This window comes from Chelonia mydas, chromosome 12 (assembly GCF_015237465.2).
Source record: "Chelonia mydas isolate rCheMyd1 chromosome 12, rCheMyd1.pri.v2, whole genome shotgun sequence".
NCBI classification, from domain to species: Eukaryota; Metazoa; Chordata; order Testudines; family Cheloniidae; genus Chelonia; species Chelonia mydas.
In genome coordinates this window covers 14,375,891-14,394,455 of record NC_051252.2, presented here as the reverse complement: position 1 = coordinate 14,394,455, position 18,565 = coordinate 14,375,891, and the positions used below count along the sequence as shown (strand labels likewise).

Below are 18,565 nucleotides of genomic sequence, written 5' to 3'. Positions count from 1 at the left end.
TTTATTCAAATCAGCAGGGCCTGATGAAATTCATCCTTGGGTACTTAAGGAACTAGCTGAGGCAATCTCGGAACCATTAGCAATTACCTTTGAGAACTTGTGGAGGATGGATGAGATCCCAGAGGACAGGAGAAGCACATATCTTTTAAAAAGGGAACAAAGAGGACCTGGGAAATTATAGTTCAGCCTAACTTTGATACCTGGAAAGATACTGGAATAAAATTATTAAGCAATCAATCTGTAAGCACCTAAACAATAATAGGGTTGTAAGTAATAGCCAGCATGGATTTGTCAGAAACAAGTAAGGTCAAACGAACCTAATTTTCTTCTTTGAACACAGCTACTGATCTAGTAGATGGGGAAAAGTTGTAGACATGATATGCCTTAAATTTATTTAGACTTTTGACACAGTCCCACATGACATTCTCATAAGCAAACTAGGGAAATGTGGTCTCGATGAAATTATTTGTTGCAAAACTGGAAGAAAGACCGTACTCAAAGAATAGTTATCAATGGTTCACTGTTAAACAGGGGGACTTATTCAGTGGAATCCTGCAGGGGCCTGTCCTGGGTCCACTACCATTCAATATTTTCATTAACGAATTGGATAATGGAGTGCAGAGTATGCTTGTAACATTTTGCAGATGACACCAAGGTGGAAGGGATTGCTAGCATTTGGACGACAGGGTTAGCATTCAGACAACCTTTACATATTGGAGAATTGTTCTGAATTCAACAAGATTAAATTCAATAAAGGTAAGTACTACAGAGAAGGGAAAAAAAATCAAATACACATATACAAAAAAGGAAATAATTGGCTAGGCAGTAGCACTGCTGAAAAGATCTGGAAGTTATAACGGATCATAACGAGTCAACAACGTGATGCAATTGCTAAAGAGGCTAATATTCTGGGGTGTATTAACAGGAGTGTCATATGTAAGATATAGAAGGTTATTGTTCTGCTCTATTGGGCAGTGAGAGACCTCAGCTGGAGTACAGCGTTCATTTCTGGGTGCCACCACGCTAAGAAAGATATGGACAAACTGGAACAAATCCAGAGGAGAGCAACAAAAATGATGAAAGATTCAGAAAACCTGACCTATGAAGAACGGTTAAAAAAAACTGGGCATGTTTAGTCTTGAAAAAAAAGACAACTGAGGGGGGGGACCTGATAATCTTCAGATATGTTAAGGGCTACTATAAAAAGGACTATGATCAATTGTCCTACCTTCAACATGGTGAACAAGTAGTAATGGGCTTTATCTGCAGCAAAGGAGTTTTAGGTTAGATATTAGCAAAAAATTCTAACTATAAGGATAGTTAGCACTGGAATAAGCTTCCAAGGGTGGCTGTAAAATCTCCATAATTTGGAGTGTTTTAACAACAAGTTAAACCAACACACAGGGATGATCTAGGTATACTTAGTCCTGCCTCTCAAGGTCCTTTCCAGTCCTACCTTTCTATAATTCTATGATATAGCAATTGTGTTTCATATCCACCTTCCACAACCATTCATGCTGCACAAATCAAATGAATGAATATTTAGAATGCAAACACAAAAGGCATATTTTGGTTGTTTTTTTTTTTAAGTTTCCTCCCCCCGAAGAGTCAGGAAAAAAATACAGGCACTTATAGCAATGAATAGAATCTAAAGAAAGTTGTGCGGTGGCACAGATGTTGCCAGGTCCCAGCTGACAAGCTATCCCTTGCGTAATTTGGGGCTAACTTAGCATGTGGGGAGTGCAAACAATCATATTGAGCAAGGCAGATAACCGTTTTTCACCATATATCAATCTTTCAAAAATGCACATATACCTGCTGTGCAATCACAGAATGGTATAAAATACATATGTTCAATAACTAACACGACCTTCTTGTCCTTTGTAGTACCACACAGGAAGCCACAGTAGGAAATAGCCAATATTAACAGCATAAGAAATAAAATGGATGTTACATAGCTACTACCCACCCCCATAAATGTAAAGCTGCTAGACATATTGACGCAAAAGGAAAAGGACAAAGCTTCCCAATGTTTGTGTGGGCAAACGGATAACGGCAGCCGAGACAGTGGGAGTCTGACCATGTCAATAAGCAAAAGGGACATCCTATTCATGTACACACATGGGTCCTATGAATATAGCTGCATGTGGGTTTCTGTGCTGAACACTCTCCACTGGAATTACGGGGCTGTTTTCTTTAAAAGCCCTGGTTATTTGTACATTTTTGCACCGTCCTTCTGCTCTGTAACAACTGCACTTCACAAATCTTACTGGCCAATTTTGGTATAATATGTTTGAAATCACATTGAAACCAAAATCCTGGTCCCTTTGGGGTCTTTCCATTAACTTCAATCAGTGATGGATCAAGCCCTTAAATAGAAGAAATCCCATTAACGTCAGAGGACCAGGTTGCATTAAAGATTCTGCTTTTCTACAAGGACCAAATAAAGCACTAGCATTGTGTCTCACCACTCCCAATCCAGCAGGAACATATTCCATTATACACATAAGACACAGTGAATCTCTACTTCCGCTGATCAGGAAAATAGCGTCATACAAATACTTGACTGATTCAGCATGAACAGTCCAGATAATCTGACAGATGAACAGGTTGTGCTTGCTTGATATCTACTGCTCTACAGCTATGAAGTTATGATTTGGACAGAAAAAGAGTGAAGTGAAAGACAGCAAATTCATGTGGCATTGTGTGCCACATTTTTTCATGCATTTCAGATAATGCCTTTTTAGAAGTACTTTTTGAAGCTAAGAATGTTTGCTAAATTGTAGTCTTTGTGCAGTGGATTTTAAAAGCATTCCCTGTTCAGAGACGGGGTCCAAAGGCAGAACATTATCTAAGATTTGGTGGGTCAGATAAAAATGGAACCTGGAGTTAACCCTGACCATGTCATTTACCTTCTCATTAATTCATGAATCATGTTATTTAGATTTCCTCATGATTTCATTTTTTTAAATAAAATACCCAATATACAAACAAAATTCCTGAAGTTTTAGGAAAAGTTTGGGATGAAATCCTGGTCCTATTGAAGTCAATGGGAGTTTTGTCACGGACTCCAATGAGGCCAGGGATTCCTGGATGGTGGCAAAATCTGGGCTCGAAGTCATGCATGTTCATTTGAGAACAGAGCTTCTCCCCTAGTTTTAGTGTTGGGAACACTAGCATTATTAAATCTATATCTACTATTGTTTTAAAAAAAATGTAACCTGAATATAGTGGGATTAAAAATGGGAAATTCACCCAATTATGATTGGCATGTTAGGATAAAATCTACTGTATCCACAAAAACTTTATCCCTCTCTGCTCCAAGGACAATTCCAATGATACTGAGCAATTATAAGGTATGTTTTCAATACAATCAAATGCCGCATGCAATCTGACAGTCCAGTCCTGCACCATAGATCAGGCAAACTCAAGCTTAAAAACAGTACTAACTACTAATATTACACCTGCTTCCTCTCATTGGGTTTATGTTCTCTGGACAGGGATTCTGCTTTTAATGGATTATGAAGTATGAGAATGGAGTGTTATTAATTTCTAACCAAACGCCATGGTATATTATTGCATCTCTTTTATAAAGTTGAGAAGTATAGAATGTTTATATATGTATAATTTTTATATGCTAACTCATAACTTCTAAGAATCTATTTTCCAACCAAATTAAAATATCAGGTGACTTTCAGTGTGCTAAAGAATATTTACAGTTTTTTTCAGTTTATTGTACTGCTCTATTACAGAAAATGTCACACTATTCAACAAAATAAGCCGACATACTCGTTTTAAATTTCCTTGGGTTTTATTCTACTTGTTCAGTCAAATATTTCACTTTTTACTGAGCAACTAACCACCACACAATCTGCTGTGACATTTTATCATCCCTTTATTTTCTTGAACAGTTCTATCAGAAGCAAATAAGCAAAATTCAGCAAATGAAGTATACAATATTTTAGTATAATTTGATATGATTGACAGGGAATCTTTAATCAAAAATTGTATTTAACAATGAGTTACAAAGGGTAATATATTCAGAAACAACCTAGAGTGTAACGTATATAGGCCTTATAAATAATTTATAAAGTCTTCACACTGCAATACATAAACTACTTACACTATCATTGAACATGCATTTACTTTATTTTAAGGGTTATCCTTTTCATCAATCATAGTTGCTGTGGCATATAAAATAAAACAGTAATCCTTTTAGAATGAAATAAGTAACCTTAAAAATAAGAAAAATATTTGTGGTAAGTTTTGATCAATAATGACTGCACATTTATATATTATAGCTATTTAATATGGTATATAACCCATAACAAGGGACAGGGCTGCTTCAGCCTACCCACCAGGACTCAGCTCTGAGTCCTAGCACCCTTCCCACACAAGGGGGACAGAGGATCTCAGCAGGGTGAGGACCTCAGCCCATGAAGGCCACAAGCAGGGTGAGGACCTCAGCCTGTGAGGGCCACAAGGTCTCACCCTATCAGAAGGGCCTAAGGACCAACACCAAAATCCCAGGTCTTTTACCTCTGGGAACCATTCATTTTATTCTCTTAACTGCACTGGAACCTGACTGCAATTTGCAACGAATAAACAACTCCGCCCCAGTACCTCAGTAAGGTCCTAAACGTGTTCCTACTCAGCCCACTGTGGCTAGAAGGTGCATTGAGAAAAACTCCCTGGTCCTCTGCCAGTTGGCCCACGAGAGAAAAAAATTCATTCCTGATCCCCTAAATAGGTGATTGGCTAGACCTGGAGCATTTGTCAGGCTGGGTTCCCATTCCTAGTTCAGGTGGGTAGCTGGAGCAGAGCCAAAAGAGGTGCGTTATAGCTTGTGCTGGGCTAAATCCTGGGAGTGAGGAATGCTGGCCAATGGGTGCCAGAGACTCCCAGGGGAGGAGCTACCTATTGTCCTTTGGAGAGTGTCCCCCTTTCACTGCTGGCCCCATCAAGTTCTCCGAGTGTGTGGCATTTCTATATTATAAGCAGGGTCCTGTGTAATCTGTAGCACCATGGACCCAAATTCTGCAGCAATGTTAGTTAGGGCTTCATCCTATGAAGCGCTTAGCACCCCTCCACTTCCCTACAGTTCAGTGGGAGTTGAAGGTACTCATAGGAATCATTTCCTTAGTAAGCAAACGTCTACCATAAACAGAAGACAAAACAAGCCATTTAGATACTACTCATAACCTGACTACAGAGTACTTCACCAAGTTACCATTTACAAGAAATCCAAACCAAACCCCAAAGCCACATTACAAACTTGGAGAAATGTCAGATCCAAATCAATCATTTATGGCTTGTTCCTGTCTCTAAGAACCCAAAGGTTCAAGGTTCTCAGCATGCTGGAATTCAATGAGTCAATGAGAGTTCAGCTTCTCACAGGAGATGCTCAGCATTTTGGAGAATTGGGTCTTAAGGACTTGAATCTGCACCACGGAAGTCAATGGAAACTTTGCCATTGAAATGGGTGAAGAATCAGGCAGGAATGAAGAATGCACCCTGAAGCTCCAAACACACATGCAATGAGCCTGATTACTTCCAGTGATATTAATGGAACTCCTCAGGTATATAACATTAAAATGTGTGTTTGTATATATAAAGTGTTTGCAGGATCACAACAAAGCAGATGGGGCAGATTTGTGGGAGGGGTTTTACTGTGGGGATTCGGATCCCCTTGAGGGATATTAGGCATAAGGTAATGTTACAAAAAAAAAATTAAGTCGGGCAGGTTTGGGCTATATTGTAAAAAGACAATGATTTCACAGGAAGGAGTTGATGGCAGGGTAGCCAAGCCATTCAATTGCCTGTGGAGAACTTGTGGGTTTTTTCCCCCCTGAGGCTTGGCCCTCATGAAGGCTCCTGGAGAATACTGATTACTTCAACACCTCCTGGGGTTCATAATGACACAGATACCTTGTTGCCACTCATTCTGAAGCGGGGTGGCAGCAGCACAGCTAGTGAAGGCTGCAGAGGCAATTCAGGCAATCGGGCATTGGCAGGCATGCAAAACGTAGGTGAGACCCTAAGAGGCAAGTCAACATTAATTTGTTGTAATCTCATTTCAGATGTGGGAAGACCAGCCATGCAGATGATGGTGTGGATCTGCAGTCACAGTATTGGTTTTTGGGCACATAGGCGGGCACCCAAGGTGTCTGAAGGCTTGCAGCTGGGGTTCGGCGATGACGCAATCCTGAGTTGGCATGGAAATGGAGGCATACCAGCAGACCAGCTGATGCCATTGCTGGTTGCCTGTCAGCAGTCACCAGGTATAACTGTGGGACACCTTGAGGAAAACGATTGGGGAAATGTGTAAAGGGGTGGAACTAATGCTCAGAGTGGAAGAGAGACTTCAGGCTGATCCTCAAACTTTTTCTAGGAGTAAAAATTGTGGGGTTGGACATGCTTCAACACAGGGTCTGGTGGGAAGCTGTGAAATCCCCCCAGGCGGACAAGGCAAGGCAATATGTGAACAGGGAGGTAGCCACATTCCTTATAGCCAGAGGAGGGTGGGTAATTTCACAGCCTGGCATAGCATATGGAGCACCAGAATTATTTCAGGAGGATAGGGTTCACCTATCAGACTTGGGTGTCAACATGTTTTTGGATGCTATAAAAAGGGCATTGGGAGATGTCTGAGAACCTGACGGTGTTTGTGTGGGGGGAAGATAGCTAAGCTAATTGCTAACATCTCCTTACGGTTGATGTACAGTGGAGGTAGTCCATAGGGAAGGCATCCAGCAACCAGATAAATGACTTGGTAACGGACTTAAAAAGGAGGTGTTAGTTAAAGGAACAGAATGGGGGGAGGTTTGGGGCTCCCATGAGTGGTACGGCACCCTAACCCTACAAGAGGGGTGGAGGATGGTGAGGTCCCAGCCATGGGTTGGTACGGGACCTGGATGAAAAATGAAGGGGAGCTAGCAGAAGCTATTGCATGAACATGGAGTTGCCTGCACTATACATTTTCACCTGCCAAGTAGTCCCAGACATCTAATAATAAATAATAATATTGTAGCCTGATTAAATCCTATCAAGCGTCGACTTTTCAGTGGAACTGGACAAGAGTTTTTGGAAAACAAAACAATCATGCTATAGTTAACTGTGAAGTTTAAAGAAACAGATTAAGATTTTAAAAACTTGTGGCAACAATCTGGTATAAATGATCAGTTCGTCAAATACTGTACTAGTATTATGAAATAACTTACGTTCCCCTCTCCCTCATTTTCTTTTTAAAAAAGTGAAAGTACTGAGCACGACCAGTAATATTCTCTCAGTCGACGGGTAGCCTTATCCATATTTTTATATATGAACAATAGATTTTCTTCTCTGTTTATGGGAGTATGATTATTCAGATATGTATTACAAGTGTCTACAGTTCTAGAAGCTGCATATATCCTTAGTTCTTCTGTCACAGTTATGTGTGTTAGATCTGCAGATCTACCTACTACAATGGCAAGTTATCTTCTTAGATTCCACTTGTAACCTGGAGAGATTGGGGTGGTATGGTTTGCAATTTTCAGGCCAATCCAAAATTTCATTGTGTATGTGCGGGGGGGTGGGGGTGGGGGGATGTATGTGCGCCTCTGAATGCCTAGCATCCTACAGAACACACCCACACTTTTACAGGAAACACAGCCAACTCTGCTAAGCCTTTACCCAGGCCCTTGTAAACATAGTAGATTAAGATTTAGATAGCATCATAAATATAATCCAATATAACACAGAAATACTGGAAAGTTAATTTACTGGAAAATGTGAATAGTAGATGAAAGTATGCAGTGAAACTTAATACAATCAGTTACATAAAAAAAAAACAACTAATGCACGGCCCTGACAGAAGTTTATAATTTATTGTTGGTCCGCTTCTATCAATGTACAATTGCTTTAAAACACTGATATTTCTCCACTGTCCCCTTCTTCTGTATGTACTGCTGTTAGAGTCTCTTTACTATTAGAGGATGCTTTCCCCCCTTCACAATTTAAGTGGGATTTTCACACTTGTATTTACAGCATGGTTTTCAGCCAAGTTGTTTATTTTAGTAAAAATGCCATTCTCTTGCTTTATTCCCTCAGCACTGAGAAGGACTTCTTACAGCGTTGCTGTGCACTGTTTTAGGAAATTAAGAATTTGTTACACCATGAATCAGACCAGTAAGACGGCACAAAAAGAGCACTGTTTCTCAGTAAAAATAAGTTTGTTTCAGGTCAATATTTCTTCAGTTGCAGATTTACAGTATGTTACCTGCTGGTATTTATATAATATACAGTAATTGCTGAGAGGCATGTGGAAAATATACTGTTAGTATTATTTACTTCTAGGAATCCAACTTGAGAAACCAAAATATATCATGAATTTTCCATATTTTTCATAAAACAATGAACTTATTACTTCAGTTTCAATATGGGAAAGAGTAGGGCATTGAGCTGAAATGGTTCTAGCATGCAGTAAAAAAAAAAATTTAATCCAACGGTCTTTGCACACATAAGAGTCCCACTGACATATTAAAGTCAGCACGTTTCATACAGCAGGGCTACAAGTTCAGGTACTAATTAGGCCTCTGGACAAGACCTAGGAAACACTAGTCGATGAACATTGTGCAATCTAAACCTTTAGCTAGAATAGCAGGAAAGCTAAATGACACCAGACCTAAGCACCTAGTCTTGTACTTTTTCCACAGAAGTAGTTCCACTGCCATTTTCTTAATTACATGAGTAAGTTACATGATGATTGAGGGTTAGTAGGGTGGTACATGATCTTGAGTTAACATAGGTCAGGCTTCTGAATTTGGTGCCCATATAGGCATTGAACTCTCTCTCTCTCTCTCTATCGGACAGATCCCTCACCAATTATTTGTAAAAAGTGTCTAAAATAATTTCTTGGCAATTTCCATTTGAATTAATGTTGGTGCTGATGTATTAATCTGTCATCACACACACACAAATTGTTCTGCAGTCTTTGGCGTTTTCCCCATTTCCTTTTCATATTGTGTATTTTAATTCTATGTGCAGCACTTCCGCAAGATGAGAATTTTTTCTTTAAAAAACAAAATGAATAGCGTGGCTGCCAGATACACCTTCACTTTTTCTTCCTCCTTATTTAGGGCCCAAAGCTGCAGCTTTTAGTTAAGTCTCAAAACAAAAGAGTACCGTCCCCCAGTTTCTCAGGGACTAGCCCAAATCAGCACCAAGATCATCATCATGTTCCCATTACACCTCTGGCATTTAGAGCAGCGATGAAGCTCCTCCACTGCTGTCTGTTTCTGGCAAGTCTTTCAGTGGCTCTCCAGCTGTGCCCCAGGTTTTTCAGCTCATCTTCCACAGCTCTTCACCTTGTTGTTTCCAGGCGGCCTCGTTTTCGCTTGCCTTCAGGTGTCTTATTACTACTCTGGTAATGGAATCAGTTTCCATCCGAAGCACATGGCCAATCCATCTCCACCACCTCCTGGCAATGGTGGTGCTCATATCCTCTTGGCTGTACCGTGTCAATAGATTATGTGCTCAAACCAATATTAAAGCTGAACCCAGCCAACACTGCGATAACACTCGAAGGAAGAGCACTTCCAAAGAACTCCATGATGTTCTCTGCTATTAAGGTCTACGTGGTGTGGCAACATGTACTATGGAAGTTAGTTCTTACACTGATGTGTTCATATTTAATTGGTCCATGTAGACCCTGATGATGCACACTAAAGATTCCCAACTGTGTTTTAATGTTAAATCTAGATAGATACTGAAGTTTTTTGTGAGGCACCAAACAAAAACATGGATCCTTTTAATTATACCCTGCCGAAGTTATAGTAATGAAGGTTATTAACATGCCTAATTTTGAGCCAATGTTTGTTATCCTACTTAACACTGGATGATGAATTTAAGTGTTCAGAGCACACTGAAAAAAAGTTAGTTTAAGTATTCCCGAAAAGAAAATCAATTAAGGATGACATGCTTCATGCTGTGCATTTTGTAATTTTAAGTTACTTAGTGCAATTATTTGTGTTTTCCTTTTTATATAGAAGTGTCTCAGCCCTTATGTTTACAAAAGATCATATCAGCTTATGGGTGTTTAAGTCTGTTTTTCCAGGAGAATTGAGCTTAACTGTTCCAGACACACTCACACGGAAGAAAACTAAAAGTTGAAGATGCTATATTTAAACTTAAAAGAAAAATGTTACTTTCTGTAATATAAAGGGTGAATTTTTCAAAGGGGACTTCCGAAACATGCCTGCAATATTTACAGGTGTACTTGTTTCTGCAAACAAAACTGAAAACTAGGACCAGAAAATGTTTTTGCATGACCGATGCAGGGTTTTAGGGTGGGGAACAGGCTTACATTTTTAGAACGTAGGTGAAGACTCTGCCATTAATTTTTAATTCATCCATGTTATTTCAGTGCCAGAGACATGGCAGAAGAGAATCCTGCACAGATGTTTTACAGTAGTAGAAGAAGAGGACATGACTTCAGTATCTGTTAATGCTTGTGGACATGCGATTCTTACAATGGCTTTGGGAAGTGGTTCTCCACCATACCCAGTACCATTGTCAAGGGAATGCAAGGTCCCAATCTAGCTCACATCATTTTGTTGGCCTTTTAGTCAACATATTCATAACTGAATTATGTGTGGCCTAAATCTCACTGCAGGCCATTGCTGTCTACAAGAAAACCCTTGCTTTCCAATAGCAGCAGGATTGAGAAGTGGCAAATTCTGCCCTATTTAATCAATCCACATGGCAAGCACTAGATGGTGTAGCAAAATTGCATCACCGCTTGAAACTAGAGAGGATAGCCAGGGAAAAAAAAACAAAAACACCCCCCCACACACACCGCACCCAGATTTAACACTGCTTTTCAGGTTGAATGTGCATCTGAGTAGATAAGTCTCAGTACTGCCATATTCAAAAATTTGGTTTTAGTCCCAAAAGTTGAATGACTGTGAAACTGCTCGGCTTGTGTGTGGTGTGGAGGGGAGGGGTTTATATGTTATTACCTTCTAAGACTGGGGTATGTGACCGTGATAAAAATGAAGTCAGCCAGGCAGCACGAGTGGCATTGGGACTCACACCCACATTTAGAAATTCATGGAAGCCTGAAAGGCAGCAGAGAATATGGACCACTCACTGGGTATGGGTCATTGTGCACAGAATAATCCTTTGGGGTCCACTGCCGGGGGAAGATATTCAGTTAAGGGAGAACCAGTGGTTGTGGTGTTCCTCTTGTCTAGAAAGCTTCAGCATGGTGCCAAAGGAGGCATTTAAGTGAAACTGAGGAAAGGGGATGACACATTTTGGGGAGCTCCCTGACCAGGAAAGCGTTCTGTCACTACTTGCACTGTAACCTTGGGTGCCTTTATGCTGTGCAGCTATGGCTCAGAACCCTGACATCAACACAAGGTCCTAGCAGCCTAGTTACTCCTCGCAGGGGGACACCAACAGCTCTTCCAGCCCCAGGTCTCCCCACATCAGTCCTTCAGAATTTTTAGCCACCAGGCACTTGGACCATTGCTCTCTGCTTCATCAACCCTGAAGGCATGAAATCAGCCCCCTCCACCCTGACACCAACCTACTTTGGCACACACCCGCCACACAGTTTTTACCCCAAGCAGCTCTCTGTTGTGCTAACAAACAAAAGGTTTATTTATAGAAAAAAAAAACCCCCGAAAAGATTCAGAGATGAAATTGTAAGGGAGAGTAAACATGTACAAGTTATACAGTAAATGAACAAAGATGCATCCTCAGGCTTTACACTTCTATATTAGATAAAAATCTCTTTTCTAATACAAGTTACCTGTTGCCTTTCAACAGTTTTCAAGCACACATTGTAGGTTAGAGGCATCCAGCGTCAGACAGCTTCCTGCATAGAGGCTGGCCTTCAGTTTCTGGATTAAGGAGCCTCAGACAGAAGCCTACTTTTAAAGTGCTTTTCCCTCCCCACTTATTCAAAGTGCAGAAATCCCCTCTTCTCTTGAGAGCTGGAATCTCCCAGTCTCTTTCCATTAACTCTAGTGGTCCGCCATGCTCTCCTCCTAGCTGGCAGATGGGTTGTTACTTGGAGCTGGTTTTGTGTAAATCCTTGGCTTAGGAGATGCCCCTCCTTCCTGTAAGGTGTAGTTGAAATAGTACAAATTTCTGAGCAAAGTTTCCTATATACAGATTATAGTTCTGAATCTATGCATCTCATAGTGACCAGCCAGTTCAGAACATTACAAGTTTTCATAAAAGACCATACCAGATGCACTTTTATAGTACAATACAGTGTGCAATCAGTTGAAGCAACTGCTCATTGTGGGGCATTGAACCTTCTGTTCTCTACTGGGGTGGTGATGGTGCCTGGACTCGATTGTCACAGAGGTTTTAGAGTCCGGCTACAAGAGCTCTGGCAGAGTTGTAGCCTCAACAGCATGCCACATGGAGAGGGAAAATTTGTGGGTGTCATAACTGGAGCTCATTGCACGCTGACTAGTAGGGATATAGATATGTTTACAGTCTTGCCAAGTGGCTCCAGTTTCCTCAGAAGCCAGCACTAGAGTGGTAGCTGCAGCAAGTCTCCTCTTTGAAGTAAAAGAATCAGCAGCCATTCATAAGCAGGGATGCTAAGTCCAGGAGCAGCAGAATAAGCAGCAGTATTGCCACTGTGACTAGACATCTCTGTAGCCATTTTTGTTACCTGAGGGGGCCGTGCCAAACATTAATGACAGTATTTCTGCAAGTTCTCTCTACCCCCACAGGCCAGGAGCAACCATAGCATGAGCAAATGGTCCCTTTGTCCTCTTCCTGCCTACCTGGTCTAATCCTGCCTGGCTACCAAGTGCGTCCAAATTCTCCGAGATATTTGAATTAAACATGCGTGTTTTCTTGCACATGTTACAAGATGATTAACTACAGCCATGCAGTGTTTATTAATAAGAGCTTAAAACGTGGTTAACACATTTCCCTCTCTTGGTATCCAATGTTAACTGAACATATTGGAGGTTAACGAGGTGTTAAAAAAAAAAGCTACGTTCCGTCAGCATTTTGTAGACATACTGTATAATATGAATTTCTACACCTCTGAAGAAGTATTCAGTGCAAGAAAGTTGAAGGGTGGCAACATTTTCATCATATGTTGCAAATATTCAGCCTAGAATGACCCTACTGTGTGAATAGTTAAGTGATTTACAAGACTTTGTTAGATTAAGTTGTGTTCTTATCATACAGTTAACTTTAACGTATATGGCAATCGCACCACAACGCTATTAAATCTAATGGTGCAGACAAGAGCAAGGGAGAATTACATGAATAGTTTCAAATAATGGGGCTGTGACCCTTTTAGGTGTGTCACACTGACTCATAGTAGCAACCTACTGCAATATTCAGGGCATTGCATGGGTCAAGATTTTCCATTTTTTCCCCTCTGCATCACAATGCTGTGGCTCTACAATCTTGCTTTAGAGGAAAAGTTATACTTGTTCCTTAGTGTGAACAACAAATTGAAGTATTTCAATCATTAGCACTGGCATCTTTGTATAATCATGGTGAAGAGTAAGGGAAGGTATACAGTGGAGTGAGTGAATGACAGGAATACTCTTATTCCATATATGAAAAAGATATTTCAGTTTACAAATGGAAATGCCAACAAATTTCATCCTTCCCTTAAAAACACTAGCTTCCAGATGATACAGTACCTCATCTTATTATCAGTGTCAATAATTCCATTTGGCAGTAGACAGCTAATTCTTTTCATGTGCTAATGATTAATCAGACAAGCCTATTTACTAATGTATCAGAATGCATTAGAAACATATGCTAATGGGGGACAGAACATCAATTCAAATATAAATGAACTACACTTACATTGGTTACCTATTGACTCATGTCAGAATGAAGTAGAGAATGTAATATACTTGTAAGCCATTACAATGAATGAAAATAGAATTTCACACTGTTAATTTTATTGACTTCTCTGTAAGCCTAGAGCCATGGTATATTATAACATCTGTATTATAAAAGTCTAAGATACCCATCATAATACCCATAGGACTTATATTTACTCTGTTAAACTCCTGTAATAATGTTTGGTTGAAACTATTTTGTAATGGAAAGAGGTAACATTATCAAATGCCCATAAAAACATATTTGTTTGTATTGCAGGATTCTAGGTCCCAATCCTGCAAAGCCCTTAAGTATGTGCTTATTTAACAATTTAAACACATGAGTAAACAGAACTTTAAGTGCATTGTTGGATTGGGGCCACTGGTCACTGACATTCATAGGACTGTAGCCATAAGACAGTACTTCAAGAATCACTCAAAGGCTGAAAAGCTAGTTTGCTGGTACTTTACCACCATCTAGATATAGTATTCATGGAATGGATATCAACTTCCAAAGTATTAGATTAGTAAGGTACTGTTTTGGGAGTATAGTTAAATGCAAACAAGTGATTCAAAGAAGAAATGTGAAAAGGTATCACACTTGTCATGACGCTAGCCTGAAATGCTAGTTTATTTAGGGCAAAAATATTAGGGCTGTCAATTAATCACGGTTAACTCACACAATTAACTCAAAAAATTAATTGTGATTAATCACAGTTTTAATTGCAATGTTAAACAATAGAATACCAAATGAAATTAAATATTTTCAAAAATATTGACTGAAATCAAAACACAGAATACAAAGTGTATATTATTTTGGATTACAAATATTTGCACTGTAAAAAATGATAAACCAAATACTATTTTTCAGATCACTTCATACAAGCATTGTAATGCCATCTTTGTCACAAAACCGCAATTTACAAAATGTAGATTTGTTTTGTTACATTACTGCACTCAAAAACAAAAATGTAAGACTTCAGAGCCTGCAGTCCACTAAGTCCTACTTCTTGTTCAGCCGCCCTCTCAAACAAAGAAGTTTGTTTACATTTGCAGGAGATAATCCTGTTCTCACTTTCAGGTGACATTGTAAACAAGGAGCGTGCAGCCATTTGCAAGGCACTTTTGTAGCCGGCATTGAAGGTATTTATGGCCAGATATGCTAAACATTTGTATGCCCCTTCATGCTTCAGCTACCATTCCAGAGGACATGCTTCCATGCTGATGATGCTTGTTAAAAAAATAATGCGTTTAATTGAACTTGTGACTGCATTCCTTGGGGGAGAATTGTATGTCCCCTGCTCTGTTTTACCCGCATTCTGCCATATATTTCATGTTATAGCAGTCTCTGATGATGACCCGGCACATGTTCATTTTAAGAACACTTTCACAGCAGATCTGACAAATCGCAAAGAAGGTACTAATGTAAGATTCTAAACATAGCTATGGCACTCGACCCAAGGTTTAATAATCTTAAGTGCCATTCAAAATCTGAGAGGGATGAGGCGTGGAGCATGCTTTCAGAAGTCTTAGAAGAGCAACACACTGATGTGGAAACTACAGAATCTAAACCACCAAAAAAGAAAATCAACCTTCTGCTGGTAGCATTTGACTCAGATGATGGAAATGAACCATGCATTGGTCCACACTGCTTTGGATAATCATCAAGCAGAACTCATCACCAGCATGGACGCATGTCTCCTGGAATGGTGGTTGAAGCATGAAGGGACATATAAATCTTTAGTGCATCTGGCACAAAAATATCTTGTGACGTCGACTTCAACAGTGCCATGAGAACACCTGTTCTCACTTTCAGGTGGCATTATAAGCAGTCAGCATTATCTCCTGCAAATGTAAATAAACTTGTTTGTCTGAGCGATTGGCTGAACAAGAAGTAGTACTGAGTGGGCTTGCAGGGTCTGAAGTTTCATATAGTTTTGTTTTTGAGTGCAGGTTTTTTGTACATAATTCTACATTTTAAGTTCAACTTTCATGATAAAGAGATTGCATTACAATTCTCGTATTAGGCGAATTGAAAAATACTATTTTTTACAGTAAAAATACTTGTAATCAAAAATATAAAGTGAACACTGTACACTTTGTATTCTGTACTGTAACTGAAATCAATATATCTGAAAATGTAGAATACACCCAAAAATATTTAAACAAATGGTATTCTATTATTATTGTTTAACAGTGCGATCACTTGCCAGCCCTACATAATAAATATTTGTTCTGACTATTCTGTAGTCATATTACAATATACAAAAATAAATTGCACTTTAAGATGCAAACACTCCCATGTTATGTCAACCTACTACATCACAATGAAAGACACAGTAAACCGATACTTATTAGTAGCCTTTACTACTACTACATTCTTGCGCTCTGCTATGTTGTATATATATCACTACTGAAGTTTCTATGTGAGAATGGAAAGAAGTAGGAAAGTTAGTACTTTGGCTTGGGACTACTTGGGAAAAAAAATCAAGAAGCTCGAAGTGGAGTCCTGGGACCATCTAAACAGCTTCAGGATAAACAGCTTTAGGATTTTAAGATACAATGTCAGGACAAGCCTCTCTGTATAGTATATTAAATAAAATTCACATGTAAAAATCCAAGAGCTACACGTAAAAGTCCTCTACTATTACATGTTTAGCATCATGACTGAGTAGACATCAAGGTTCATGTGTGCGTACACAGATTGATGCTTTCCACAGTTACCCCAATTTACACATACAATTGTAAGTGGGCTTTTGCAGACTTTGTATGGGGACCTAAGCTACTGTTTTAAGATGAAGGGACCCTTCTGAAAGGCAGTTACTGAAATGTTCCATTGTTACCCTGTGTGTTGATATCATCTTATCAACCCATACACTGTCATCTTGATATGTTTTAGCCAGTCAAATATGACAGCTGAAATATCAATAGTAGCAGTAATGGGTTGCAGGCTTGGGGCACATAAAACCTGCTTTGGAAGGTAGAAACACTGAAAATACTACTTCAACAAGAATGGAAGAGCAAAAAATGAACGCCACATAATATAAAGCAAAAACACAATAAAAGGGGGTGGGGTGGAAAAAGGATGTTCACTCAAAGCAAGTACAAGTTTGAAATGCTGAATGAACATTGTCTGAATTTCCAGTTTGTAAATAGGATAGGGAGAAAGACTATTTTTTTTCTGGTTTGTTTCATTGCATACTGTTTGCACAGGTTTAGTCAGAACAATTATATGAGCAGATGTAGACAGCAAAATACAAAAAAGACTTTTCTCCCTCATTATGTAAAGCACTGACTCTGAATGTTAGCCATCTGGAACTTGCTTCCCAGGGCCATCCAGTAAAAGGTTTCCAAGGTTGGCATATCAAGACCAGAAGTATGACTTTTACAGGGCAGTAAATCAGTGCAACGCAGACATTTTGCTATCCAAGAAGTGGGTAGGTTGTAGCAGCAGTAATAAAATGGCCTTTTCAGTCAGAGTTAGGGCTAGTCTACACTTTAAAGATAAAATTCAGATTAAAGGAGAGTGTAAATTTAAAGCACAATAGCTATTCTTAAATAATTAAGATGTGCAGACACTTATTCAAAATTGATTAATCTAAACGGGAAAGAGGCACCCTACAGAAGAGTGAACTCACCGCTGGAGTAGCAGGCTCCTTCCTCTCAAGCACTTCTGCCAAAATGCACTCTTGTCGCACAGCGGTCTCTTCTCACAGCTCAGCCCTCCAGCCTGATCATGCTTTAGCCCCCTCCTTCTGCGGAGACAGAGTCCAACAAGAAAAGGAGTACTTGTGGCACCTTAGAGACTAACCAATTTATGTCACAAGTACTCCTTTTCTTTTTGCAAATACAGACTAACACAGCTGCTACTCTGAAAAGAGTCCAACAAATAGGTCTTCAGCACTGACTTGGGCCTTGAAGCCCTGAACCAAGAGGGTTCAAGGACCATGAAGTCTCCTCACCCCCTTATGTCAGGGGGTTTCATATCACCTGCTCCAGGGGCTGGTAGGGAAACACAGGCCCTCCCAATCCTGTAGGTTCCAGCCCACAATCTTGTAGGGAGCAGGCAAGGTCTCTTGCTTTTTCCCCACAAACCTCTCTAGGCTTACCCTTCTCTCAGAACAGGACTCACAGGGCTGGCCCATGAAATCCCCCAATAAATCCCAAGCCAAACACATACTTAAAACCTCCTTCTGCCTTCCTGGGACTTGAAGTTTTTCCCTCTTAATTAAATGCCTCTCTGGAAGCCCAGTCTTGCCTTTTTATCAGGGCTCACCAGTGGAGCCTACAGCTCCACACTAGCTGCTCCCCATCTCTCATCCCCTCTTGCCAGACACTCTTCTACTGAGGAAAGGATTCCATGAGCTTCCTCCTTGACTCTGCATGCTCTAATCCCACCTTGTGATTGCAGAATATCTCCCTACAGGTTCTTTGCAAACTGTGCTTCCCCTCTGTATAGTCACCACCCAGGTCCTTCCCCACACCTGGGCTTCATGACTAATTAAGCCTGGACTACCCTCAGGTGCAGCGAGATGCATTAATTGGCCTCAGGCCCACATAACCTATTCCTTGCCTGTGTGGGATATACACCCCATCACATGCCCTAATTCTGGTATAAGGGTGTTCATACATGGACTTATTTAGGAAAACTATTCCAAAATAACATTACGGTATTTTTAGTTTTATTTTGGTTGGGGGAGACTCATGAG

The 18,565-nt window shown here is 40.0% G+C and overlaps 1 long non-coding RNA gene across 3 annotated transcripts in view; it reads right to left on the bottom strand.

Annotated features, from left to right (window-relative positions):
• The window catches only part of LOC122462565, a 188,059-nt gene extending 169,745 nt beyond the window's left edge, over positions 1 to 18,314 (bottom strand). For 2 of the 3 annotated variants that reach the window (XR_006285201.1, XR_006285199.1), the window contains exons 1-2: positions 18,037 to 18,312; positions 17,495 to 17,611 (exon numbers count right to left, since the gene is read on the bottom strand). This is a non-coding gene — a long non-coding RNA (uncharacterized LOC122462565). Of the gene's footprint in view, positions 1 to 11,668; positions 12,105 to 17,494; positions 17,612 to 18,036 lie in introns of those variants that run through there. The other variant, XR_006285200.1, reaches the window with a different exon arrangement.
• Between the last annotated feature and the right edge of the window lie 251 nt (positions 18,315 to 18,565).